Here is a 12,653-nt window from a genome sequence, read left to right as displayed (position 1 = left end):
GGAGTTTCGAAACTACAACAGCACTTGCTTCTTTTTGGATAAAAATGAAAGCAGAATATCCTGAGCTTACTGAAATTGCTCTGAAAACTCCTCTCCCATTTCCGTTCCATAGTACCACCTACCTCTGCGAGACTGGCTTCTCAACCATGAGCATCATTAAGACAAAGTACAGGAATAGTGTGGATATTCATTCTCCATTGCGCGTGGCACTGTCCTCAATTGAACCACGATTGGCTAAGCTGACAAAGAAGAAGCAGGCTCACCTTTCACGTTAGTAAAAGTTAAGGATTTAACTTGCCTATATCATCAATTTCATATTTTAACATTATGACATTTTCAAAGTTGTCTTCAATGTAATGTTACCCATTTCCTTTCAATCTTTATTTTAATGTCTTTATTCACTAGAGATTAAGATAACTAAAATATATAATTTTTTCAACCTTCCTTTTTCATTATAATTTTTCATTCTATTACTTATACACCGGTATACATATGTTTATAATAACTATGTTTGAAGGCTTTGCTAGTTTGATTTTTTGATATATTTTTTAAATATTGTAATACTGTATTACTCATTTACAACATATATATGTATATATATATATATGTATATATATATATATATATATATATATATATATATATATAAAAGTGTGTCTACTTTTATTATATTCATTATATTTTTATATTTTTCCAGTATAAATTAATATTACAACGGATGTAGAAACAATATTTTCTCGAATCATAAACAAATAATAATATGGCACAAATATGGTACCGGTCCCTGGCACATTGGAAAAAAAAACCTGCTAGTCCACCACATCAGATAGTTTCAGAAGCACTGGTCTAGTATATATACATATACAGTATACACACATATATATATATATATATACACACACACACACACACACACACACACACACACACACACACACACACACACACACACACACACACACACACACACACACACACACACACACACACACAGTCAGGCTTTACACCAAAGAGGTTAACGATTGACCGTATCCTTGCACTTCGTGTCCTCACCGAATGCAGACGAGAGTTTCGGCAGGGGCTGCTTGCAGCCTTTGTTGATCTCTGTAAAGCGTTCGATTCAGTGAATCGGGATGTCCTCTGTAGGATTCTAGGTCTTCGTGGGGTGCCACCAAAACTAATCGTCAGATGTCTGAACTCTACTCTGGTACTGAGAGTGCTGTGAGATGTGGTGGTACCATCTCTGACTTATTTCCAGTTGTTACTAGAGTTCGTCAGGGGTGTGTACTGGCCCCCACACTTTTCAGCACTTGTATGGACTGGATTCAAGGGAGGATGTCAGAGAGATCAAGCTGCGGTGCATCGTTTGGGAATGTCAAGGTCTCTGACCTTGATTTCGCAGATGATGCAGTCATCTTTGCGGAGACTTTAGATATCCTCTTGGGGGCCGTCGAGGTGCTGAATGAGGAGTCAGAGTCGCTGGGATTACGGGTTTCCTGGGTCAAAACTAAGATCAGGCTTTCAATGACATCTTGGATGCTGCTGTCCTTTCTGTGCCTATTTGTGGTGAGGATGTTGAGGTCGTGGAGAGATTCACTTACCTCGGCAGTGATATTCATGTCTCTGCTGGCTGTGAGTCAGAGGTCAACAAATGTCTGGGTCGGGCCTGGGGAGTCATGGATTCACTGGATAATGGGGTGTTGCGCTGCCGGTACCTGTGCGGGAGGACGAAAGTCCGAGTCTTCAGGTCCTTGGTGCTTCCAGACCTGCTCTATGGATGTGAGACTTGGACTCTGACCAAGGATCTGAGATGGAGACTTAATTCCTTTGGTACCAGGTCTCTTTGGAGAATCCTTGGCTATCGCTGGTCGGATTTTGTGTCCAACAAGCGGTTGCTGAGAGAGACTCAAATGAGATTTGTTACCTGCATAGTCCGTGAGAATCAGCTGCGGCTGTATGGACATGTGGCTCGTTTCCCTAATGCTGATCCTGATCATCAGATTCTCTCAGTGAGGGAGCCTCGTGAGTGGAGGAGGCCAATGGGCCAACCACGTGCCTCGTGATTGCAGCAGGTTGATCGGCATCTCAAGGAAATTATGATGGGCCAGGCATCTGCCTGGTGGATGGCCAGACGGAGGCCCCTGGAGTACCGGCGGAAAGTGGACGCAGCAACGCGCTGCTCTGGCGCATGCTTCCATACCTGACCTCACCTGACACACACACATACATACATACATACATTTGTAATCATATACAAATGTAAATATTTCTTATATGTACATACATATATTCATACACATCGATATCTCACAGGAGATCCATTTTCCAGTGTTTGTAACATGTTGGCACTTATTTTGAGATTCCTTGTTCATCTCCAACTCGATCAATTTTGAGTTTGTGATTTTATTTTTATGTATGCAACTGACCCCATGTCGTTTGTAGGTCTTCGGTCATCTGACAGGATCGTACATGTTTGAAGAAGTGGTGCTGCGATATTACGTGCAAACATGACGTCATGCCTGCCCACCGGGACGTTACGCACCATTGCCGGTTCGGGGAGCAAGAAACCGAGTTTTTCATTATAAAACTTGCAAGCTACTCCACGCAACCAACTCCTTTTGAAAGCCAACAAAGCCAATGGCTTCACATCGTCAGCCTTCATGACATGCGTGAGCGGAATCAGACCCACGAAGGATTCACATTATGGTGCAAACAACGAAAGACCCAAAGGACACAAACGTCTTCAAAGGAAACGCCCGATTCACGAAGGATTTACACAATGGTATAAATAAAGAGGGACCCAAAGGACTCGACCGTCGTTATAGGAAAACCCTGACGCTTCAAGCAAGTACAAGAAAGGGTGAAACACAAAAGTTGGTTGAACAAACCAAGCGCAAGTGACGCATGGATCGTCGGCATCTGTGTGCATAAACGAGTCCAGTACCCTTTAGTCGCCACTGGACCCAAAGATCGGTTCAAGCACCCTACTGAAAGCGGCATCGTGGAGGTACGAGATCACCTCGAGTGGCCTTGTGTTCCTCTATTATAGGACCAATGAAAAGTGCACCTGTCATCCAACAGATTCATATTCTTCTTTTTATAGGTACAGGACAAGTTTTTTTTTTTGTTGTTGTTTTTTGTTTTGTTTTTGTATAACAGGAGCGCAGTGTATCCGGATCTCAACGCAGTGGACAAGCGTGCAGGACTGGGGAACGAGGCAAAAGCTGCACCTGCGTGCTCCGCTCAGCGCACCTTGGTGTTTAACTAAACGGTTAAAAGGAGTTTATAAACAAGCATGCTTCTTTAAGGAACCTGTTATGTAGGGCTGTGTCGTGTAGTTAAATTATTTCCTAGGAAAAAAGTTTAAAAAAAAAAAGTGTACAAATGCGAGGCGACTGTTAGATGTGAGGAACCCCTTGACTTTTATACCGGTATTAAAGTACCTGGTGTGTCTCCGTATACCCATGATCGCTGTCCATAATATTGACAAGTCCACTCGGAATTTACAAAAGATGGTTTTGTACCTGCATCGACGATCCGCCGTGCACTCGGAATGTTAAATATCAAGAAAACGTTCTCGTTTGTATCGACGACATGCGATAATCGAACTGGTAACCCAGGGAATACAAGCAAGCGTTTATGACGTCATAAAGCCAGGACGCAGTGCGTGCATTCCTGCAAGCTGGGGAAGGTCATTTCATTGCGGTCTTTCGGTTAACGACTTCTACACCCGTAGTTATAATCATTGTGCGTCGTTCTCTCACTGCTTCCTGTATATTAATTGTTATTTGCGGAAACGTGGGTTGGGAAGGGGTGCGGCAGGGTGGGGGCGAGGGTGCGGGAGGCAGAGTGGACTTGTTTGCAAGCCGCACATTTTGCTTATACATATAATGCTCAATTTCCTACGAAAATTGAAGCTTGTATTGATGACGAAATGTACTAAATTATCTTGGACCTCATTTTAGAAATGTACAGCGATGTAAATTGAACATGATTTAATAAAGGTATTTTGTTTTATGACTCTACGCTCTGGCCTGTATCTGTCAAGATGAAAATAACGCGCGCGCGCGCACACACACACACGCACACGCACACGCACACGCACACGCACACGCACACGCACACGCACGCACACACACACACACACACACACACACACACACACACACACACACTCACAGGGATGCTCTCACACTCTGATTTACAAACTGTTTAGATTATTATTAGTTACATCGATTATTATTAGTTAAGGTGCCAATTGAGGACATTTCCCTTTATCGTCATTATGTTGCTCTCGGTCCTTGTGACCCGTTCCTATAATATCGTACAATGAAGCATCGTCTTGCCTGGAGAGGAAGACTTTCATCTTCTCCCTCCTCCGTTACCATCCTGTACTATGCGGCACAAGGTGTCGTGTGTTCAAACCGTTCCCTGAGCACACGTTTCTCTACGCGTGCGCCGGTTGACCCGACGAAGGACAAAATTGACGGGTGTTGAGATGCGTCCCCCAACGTCCCCTCTCTTATCCTCCTTTTGCTTTCCACAAGGTCGCGTGCAAGGTCCTCCGAGGACCCTCCGGAGCTTGTTAAGTTTCAGGGTCTCCGAGCTGAGGTCGAAAGGGCATCAGGACGCGCTTCAAAGATGTCAGCAGATGTTCTCGCCACTCCGTGCGGAGCCCGCACAATCGTCCCGGTTCCTGCAGGGAGTGGGAAGGCCTCGGGAAGAGTGTAAAGTTCACCTCCCGATCGTGTGCTCTTCACGGCACGAATAGACCGGGTAAACTACACGGGAAACGTGCGAGTGCTCCAAACTCTCCATTGTGTGCAGGGTGTTACACTTTTAGGATTCACCGTTAATTACGGACGTTCATGTTTGGTAATGTTGTGGATGATGTGGAGCTGAGTTTGGCAACTTTGTGGATGATGTGGAGCTGAGTTTGGTAACTTTGTGGATGATGTGGAGCCGAGTTTTGTAACTTTGAGGATGATGTGGAGCCGAGTTTGGTAATTTTGTGGATGATGTGGAGCCGAGTTTTGTAACTTTGTGGATGATGTGGAGCCGAGTTTGGTAATTTTGTGGATGATGTGGAGCCGAGTTTTGTAACTTTGAGGATGATGTGGAGCCGAGTTTGGTAACTTTGTGGATGATGTGGAGCTGAGGTTGATAACTTTGTGGATGATGTGGAGCTGAGATTGGTAATTTTGTGGATGATGTGGAGCTGAGGTTGATAACTTTGTGGATGATGTGGAGCTGAGTTTGGTAACTTTGTGGATGATGTGGAGCCGAGTTTGGTAATTTTGTGGATGATGTGGAGCCGAGTTTGGTAACTTTGTGGATGATGTGGAGCCGAGTTTGGTAACTTTGTGGATGATGTGGAGCTGAGTTTGGTAACTTTGTGGATGATGTGGAGCTGAGTTTGGTAACTTTGTGGATGATGTGGAGCCGAGTTTGGTAATTTTGTGGATGATGTGGAGCCGAGTTTTGTAACTTTGAGGATGATGTGGAGCCGAGTTTGGTAATTTTGTGGATGATGTGGAGCCGAGTTTGGTAACTTTGTGGATGATGTGGAGCCGAGTTTGGTAACTTTGTGGATGATGTGGAGCCGAGTTTGGTAACTTTGTGGATGATGTGGAGCCGAGTTTTGTAACTTTGAGGATGATGTGGAGCCGAGTTTGGTAACTTTGTGGATGATATGGAGCCGAGTTTTGTAACTTTGTGGATGATGTGGAGCTGAGTTTGGTAACTTTGTGGATGATGTGGAGCTGAGTTTTGTAACTTTGAGGATGATGTGGAGTCGAGTTTGGTAACTTTGTGGATGATATGGAGCCGAGTTTGGTAATTTTGTGGATGATGTGGAGCTGAGTTTGGCAACTTTGTGGATGATATGGAGCCGAGTTTTGTAACTTTGTGGATGATGTGGAGCTGAGTTTTGTAACTTTGAGGATGATGTGGAGCTGAGTTTGGTAACTTTGTGGATGATATGGAGCCGAGTTTTGTAAGTTTGTGGATGATGTGGAGCTGAGTTTGGCAACTTTGTGGATGATATGGAGCCGAGTTTTGTAACTTTGTGGATGATGTGGAGCTGAGTTTTGTAACTTTGAGGATGATGTGGAGCTGAGTTTGGTAATTTTGTGGATGATGTGGAGCTGAGTTTGGTAACTTTGTGGATGATGTGGAGCTGAGTTTGGTAACTTTGTGGATGATGTGGAGCTGAGTTTGGTAACTTTGTGGATGATGTGGAGCTGAGTTTGGTAACTTTGTGGATGATGTGGAGCTGAGTTTGGTAACTTTGTGGATGATGTGGAGCCGAGTTTGGTAACTTTGTGGATGATGTGGAGCCGAGTTTGGTAACTTTGTGGATGATGTGGAGCCGAGTTTGGTAACTTTGTGGATGATGTGGAGCCGAGTTTTGTAACTTTGAGGATGATGTGGAGCCGAGTTTGGTAACTTTGTGGATGATGTGGAGCCGAGTTTGGTAACTTTGTGGATGATGTGGAGCCGAGTTTGGTAACTTTGTGGATGATGTGGAGCCGAGTTTGGTAACTTTGAGGATGATGTGGAGCTGAGTTTGGTAATTTTGTGGATGATGTGGAGCTGAGTTTGGTAACTTTGTGGATGATGTGGAGCTGAGTTTGGTAACTTTGTGGATGATGTGGAGCTGAGTTTGGTAACTTTGTGGATGATATGGAGCCGAGTTTTGTAACTTTGTGGATGATGTGGAGCTGAGTTTGGCAACTTTGTGGACGACGTGGAGTGGAGAATCCCAATAAATTAGTGCTTTGGTAAAGAGGAAAAAATAAAGAATCTGGAATAGAAACCAAGCACCCGGCTCGTTCACTCCTCGACAATAACCGTTAAAAGTGTCTCTCGAAATTGTGATAATAATAAATTTATTATTATTAATGATAATAACAACAGTTCAACAACGATTGTGTTCATTTTCCTTAAGGAATAGTGTTACGGTGAGAATGGTAATGGTGAGTATTCCCCTCTCTTTCCTCCTTCCATCTCTCTCTCTCTCTCTTTCTCCTCTCAATGTAAGTCTTTATTGGCTTTTTCATTTCGACATAATTGTCTGGAATGTTATGGAATGAGTCTTTACAATAAAGAGGAACAAAATGCGAAATCTCTCCCTCTCCGTGCGGTTCCAAACAAACGCCCGATCTTGCTGCCATCGCTGTCGCCGGTGATGAATGGCCGAGCCATAAACACTCGCTGCACATTCGGCCCTCGGTCCGGACTCCAGTACCTGTAGTCCACGGCGTCTTCCTCCACCGGGTGGGGGTTTGGGGATGCGACATGTTGGACAGCGATGAAGATCATACCACGGCGACTACAAAAAAAAAACGTTTTCTCTCCTACGTTATTTATTTCGCCATTTACCTGCGAGTGCATCCAGGTAAACGTCGCACGATCCGTAGCTCGACGTCCTGCCAGTCCCTCCGTCCTCAGCTCCCAGTGCCGGCTCACAAGCGCAGCACCACATTGAGCCTCGACCTTGTGAGCTGAGCACGGACCTTGTGTGTCATTCCGCCCCGACTACACGAAGCGCGATAACAGCGGATCCCAAATAACAAGGTAACTAATTATACCTGATACGAGTAATCTCGTGCCTTGGCCACGATGTGGATAATTATTCCTGATTATGCTGCGAATCGTTTAATACTTTGGACAACGTGGAGGTGCATGTACAAGAGGAGTCGGCCTCAGGTTGACGGGAAACGTAACACAAGACTGAGTAACGAACGGAGACTGAACGCATGACGATGACGTTTTAAAGCGATGACGTGTTAACATCTGTGATCACCGACGTGAACACGACGCTCGTTAATTAACACATTGTCTGAAAACATTCAGTAATTTATACTGTTATTAATAATATCAAAAATGGTCTGACATCACGATTGTACATGACGTCATACTCATGTATACTTTAATAAAACCGCCGTTTTTCGTCCGATAAAAAGGGGCTCAAGGTGAAAATAAATGTTTTTATTCGTTTTTGTTTTTCTCGTTATATTATAATTATTGTATAAATATTTTTTTCAACGGTACACTGATTGGTTGTAAAATTCACGGATAATCTGTCATCGCGAAAGAGAGAAACAGCGATGGTGAATGATTGTACATGAATTTTAAACACCATAAGTACACACAAACAAAACACCTCGAATGGAGGACGACGACTTCCCGTCACGTGCTCAGCACGTATTTGATTACGTCATCAAGTTTGGACGTCGTCACGCATTTTTTACAAAGTTTCGTAAACTAATCACCTGAGAAAGTGATCAATTCGGCAACACGAATGAACGAACGACGGACTCATCGACCATAGAATTACTTCGTTTACACGTCATTTATCCCAAGTTTACTAATCGCCGTGACGTGAGGTTCACCAAACCCGTGTCCACGGAGAGGGTTGGACGCGAACAAATGCCGAGCGGTCCGCGAGTGTAAACGAAAACGTTACATCAAACGTTTACACCTCGAAACGAACAGGTTCGGGGATCGAGGAGGCGGGGAGGAGGAGGAGGAGGGTCCGAGGGGAGACACCTTCCGATGGTCCACGGTCAAACGTTCACGGAATCAGCTCGATCGCGGGTCCTCCCGCACAACCTCCTCCCGCCAAAAAAGCCCGACCCCCCCCACTCCCGCCAAAAAAGCCCGACCCCCCCCACTCCCGCCAAAAAGCCCCCCCCACTCCCGCCAAAAAAGTCCGACCCCCCCACTCCCGCCAAAAGCCAGACCCCCCCACTCCCGCCAAAAAGCCAGACCCCCCACTCCCGCCAAAAAGCCCGACCCCCCCACTCCCGCCAAAAAGCCCGACCCCCCACTCCCGCCAAAAAGCCCGACACCCCCCACTCCCGCCAAAAAGCCCGACCCCCCCACTCCCGCCAAAGCCTGACCCCCCTTCTCCTCCCTTTAGCCCGACCCCCTTCTCCTCCCTTTAGCCCGACCCCCTTCTCCTCCCTTTAGCCCGACCCCCTTCTCCTCCCTTTCTCCCGACCCCCTTCTCCTCCCTCCCGACCCGCTTCTCCTCCCGACCCCTTCTCTCCTCCCGACCCCTTCTCCTCCCGACCCGCTTCTCCTCCCGACCCCCTTCTCCTCCCGACCCCCTTCTCCTCCCTTTCTCCCGACCCCCCTTCTCCTCCCTTTCTCCCGACCCCCCTTCTCCTCCCTTTCTCCCGACCCCCTTCTCCTCCCTTTCTCCCGACCCCCTTCTCCTCCCTTTCTCCCGACCCCCTTCTCCTCCCTTTCTCCCGACCCCCCTTCTCCTCCCTTTCTCCCGACCCCCTTCTCCTCCCTTTCTCCCGACCCCCTTCTCCTCCCTTTCTCCCGACCCCCTTCTCCTCCCTTTCTCCCGACCCCCTTCTCCTCCCTTTCTCCCGACCCCCTTCTCCTCCCTTTCTCCCGACCCCCTTCTCCTCCCTTTCTCCCGACCCCCTTCTCCTCCCTTTCTCCCGACCCCCTTCTCCTCCCTTTCTCCCGACCCCCCTTCTCCTCCCTTTCTCCCGACCCCCCTTCTCCTCCCTTTCTCCCGACCCCCTTCTCCTCCCTTTCTCCCGACCCCCCTTCTCCTCCCTTTCTCCCGACCCCTTCTCCTCCCTTTCTCCCGACCCCCTTCTCCTCCCTTTCTCCCGACCCCCCTTTCTCCCGACCCCCCGCCCCCAAATTGGACCGCAATTCCGAGCCGCTCATTTATCAATGTCTGTACATAATAATGGCCGCTGTGGTTTCCGATTGATGTTTATAATTACATTAAGTCGAAACGTCCAATCGATTCCGAGGGTCTTGCAGAGCTTTGCGGCCTTTCGGCGCTGATCGAGCCCGGGCGGGTTGTCTGTGCGACCTCGAGGCGTTGGATTTATACCTGACATGGACAAACAGACAGACTCGGACACGGACAAATATACTGCATAGGGACACTGGGACAAATATACTGTATAGGGACACTGGGATAAATATACTGTATTGGGAAACTGGGACAAATATACTGTATAGGGACACTGGGATAAATATACTGTATAGGGACACTGGGACAAATATACTATATAGGGACACTGGGATAAATATACTGTATTGGGAAACTGGGACAAATATACTGTATAGGGACACTGGGATAAATATACTGTATCGGGACACTGGGATAAATGTACTGTAGAGGGAAACTGGGACAAATGTACTGTATAGGGACACAGGGACAAATATACTGTATAGGGACACAGAGACAAATAAACTGCATAGGGACACTGGGACAAATATACTGTATAGGGACACTGGGACAAATGTAGTGGATAGGGACACTGGGACAAATATACTGTGTAGGGACATAGGGACAAATATACTGTATAGGGACACTGGGACAAATATACTGTGTAGGGACACTGGGACAAATATACTGTGTAGGGACACTGGGACAAATATACTGTGTAGGGACACTGGGACAAATATACTGCATAGAGACACTGGGACAAATGTACTGAATAGGGACACTGGGACCAATATACTGTCTTGGGACACTGAGACAAATGTACTGTGGAGGGACACTGCGACAAATATACTGTATAGGGACACAGGGACAAATATACTGTATAGGGACATAGGGACAAATATACAGTATAGGGACACTGGGACAAATATACTGTATAGGGACACTGGGACAAATATACTGTATCGGGACACTGGGACAAATATACTGTATAGGGACACTGGGACAAATATACTGCACAGGGACATAGGGACAAATATACTGAAAAGCGACAAATAGACTGTATAGGGACACTGGGACAAATATACTGTATAGGGACAAATATACTGTATAGGGACACTGTGATAAATATACTGTAGAGGGACAAATATACTGTAGAGGGACAAATATACTGTAGAGGGACACTGGGACAAATATACTGTATAGGGACACTGGGACAAATATACTGTATGGGGACACAGGGAGAAATATACTGTATGGGGACACAGGGAGAAATATACTGTATGGGGACACAGGGAGAAATATACAGAGGCATGGACAAATATCCAGGGACACAGAGACAAATATACTGTATAGCGACAAATGTACTGGATCGGGACACAGGGACAAATATACTGTATTGGGACACGGGGACAAATATACAGAGGCATGGACAAATATCCAAGGATATGGACAAATATCCAGGGATACAGGGACAAATAAACAGAGGCATGGACAAATACCCAGGGACACAGGGACAAATATACTATATCGGGACACTGGGACAAATATACAGAGGCATGGACAAATATCCAGGGACACAGGGACAAATATACTGTATAGAGACAAATATACTGTATAGGGACTAAAGGGACCAATATACTGTAGAGGGACACAGGGACAAATATACTGTATAGGGACACTGGGACAAATATACAGAGGCATGGACAAATATCCAGGGACACGGACAAATATACTGCAGAGGGACACAGGGACAAATCTACTGCATAGGGACACAGGGAGAAATATACTGTATCGGGACACACGGACAAATATACAGAGGCATGGACAAATATCCAGGGACATGGACAAATATACTGTATAGGGACACAGGGGCAAATATACTGGAGAGGAACATAGGGACATACTGTATAGGGACACAAGGACAAATATACGGTATAGGGACACAGGGACAAATATACTGAATAGGGACACTGGGACAAATATACTGTATAGGGACACTGGGACAAATATACTGTATAGGGACCCAGGGAGAAATATACTGTATAGGGACACAGGGAGAAATATACTGTATAGGGACACAGGGAGAAATATACAGAGGCATGGACAAATATCCAGGGACACGGACAAATATACTCTCTAGGGACACAGGGACAAATATACTATATAGGGACACAGGGAGAAATATACTGTATAGGGACACAGGACAAATATACAGAGGCATGGACAAATATCCAGGGACACGAGGATGACTATACTGCATCGGGACACAGGGACAAATATACAGGGACACGGACAAATACCCAGGGACACGGACAAATATACTGTCTAGGGACATCGGGACAAATATACTGTATTGGGACATAGGGACATACTGGAGAGGAACATAGGGACAAATATACTGTATAGGGATACAAGGACAAATGTACTGCATCGGGACACAGGGACAAATATACTGTATGGAGACATCGGGACAAATATACTGTATGGGGACATAGGGACAAATATACTGAATGGGGACACAGGGACAAATATACAGTATAGGGACACAGGGACAAATATACTGTATAGGGACACAGGGAGAAATATACTGTATCGGGACACAAGGACTGTATCGGGACACAGGCACAAATATACAGAGGCATGGACAAATATCCAGGGACAAATATACTGTATAGGGACACAGGGACAGATATACAGAGGCATGGACAAATATCCAGGGACACAGGGACAAATATACTGTGTAGGGACACTGGGACAAATATACTGCGTAGGGACACTGGGACAAATATACTGCATAGAGACACTGGGACAAATGTACTGTATAGGGACACTGGGACCAATATACTGTCTAGGGACACTGAGACAAATGTACTGTCGAGGGACACTGCGACAAATATACTGTATAGGGACAAATATACTGTATAGGGACATAGGGACAAAT

At 45.9% G+C, this 12,653-nt stretch overlaps 1 protein-coding gene across 1 annotated transcript in view; it reads left to right on the top strand.

The window, feature by feature from the left end:
• MEIS2 (Meis homeobox 2) overlaps nt 1–4,020 on the top strand; it is a 262,036-nt gene extending 258,016 nt beyond the window's left edge. Inside the window, exon 13 of the mRNA XM_085856336.1 lies at nt 2,443–4,020. The gene's annotated coding sequence lies outside the window, so the exon portion shown is untranslated. The remainder of the gene's footprint in view (nt 1–2,442) is intronic.
• Nucleotides 4,021–12,653: the final 8,633 nt, after the last annotated feature.

The sequence above is a fragment of the Eptatretus burgeri genome, chromosome 15 (genome assembly GCF_056783735.1).
Source record: "Eptatretus burgeri isolate ZD-2024b chromosome 15, Ebu_testis_v1, whole genome shotgun sequence".
NCBI lineage: Eukaryota > Metazoa > Chordata > Myxini > Myxiniformes > Myxinidae > Eptatretus > Eptatretus burgeri.
This window is presented reverse-complemented; position numbering and strand designations above follow the sequence as displayed.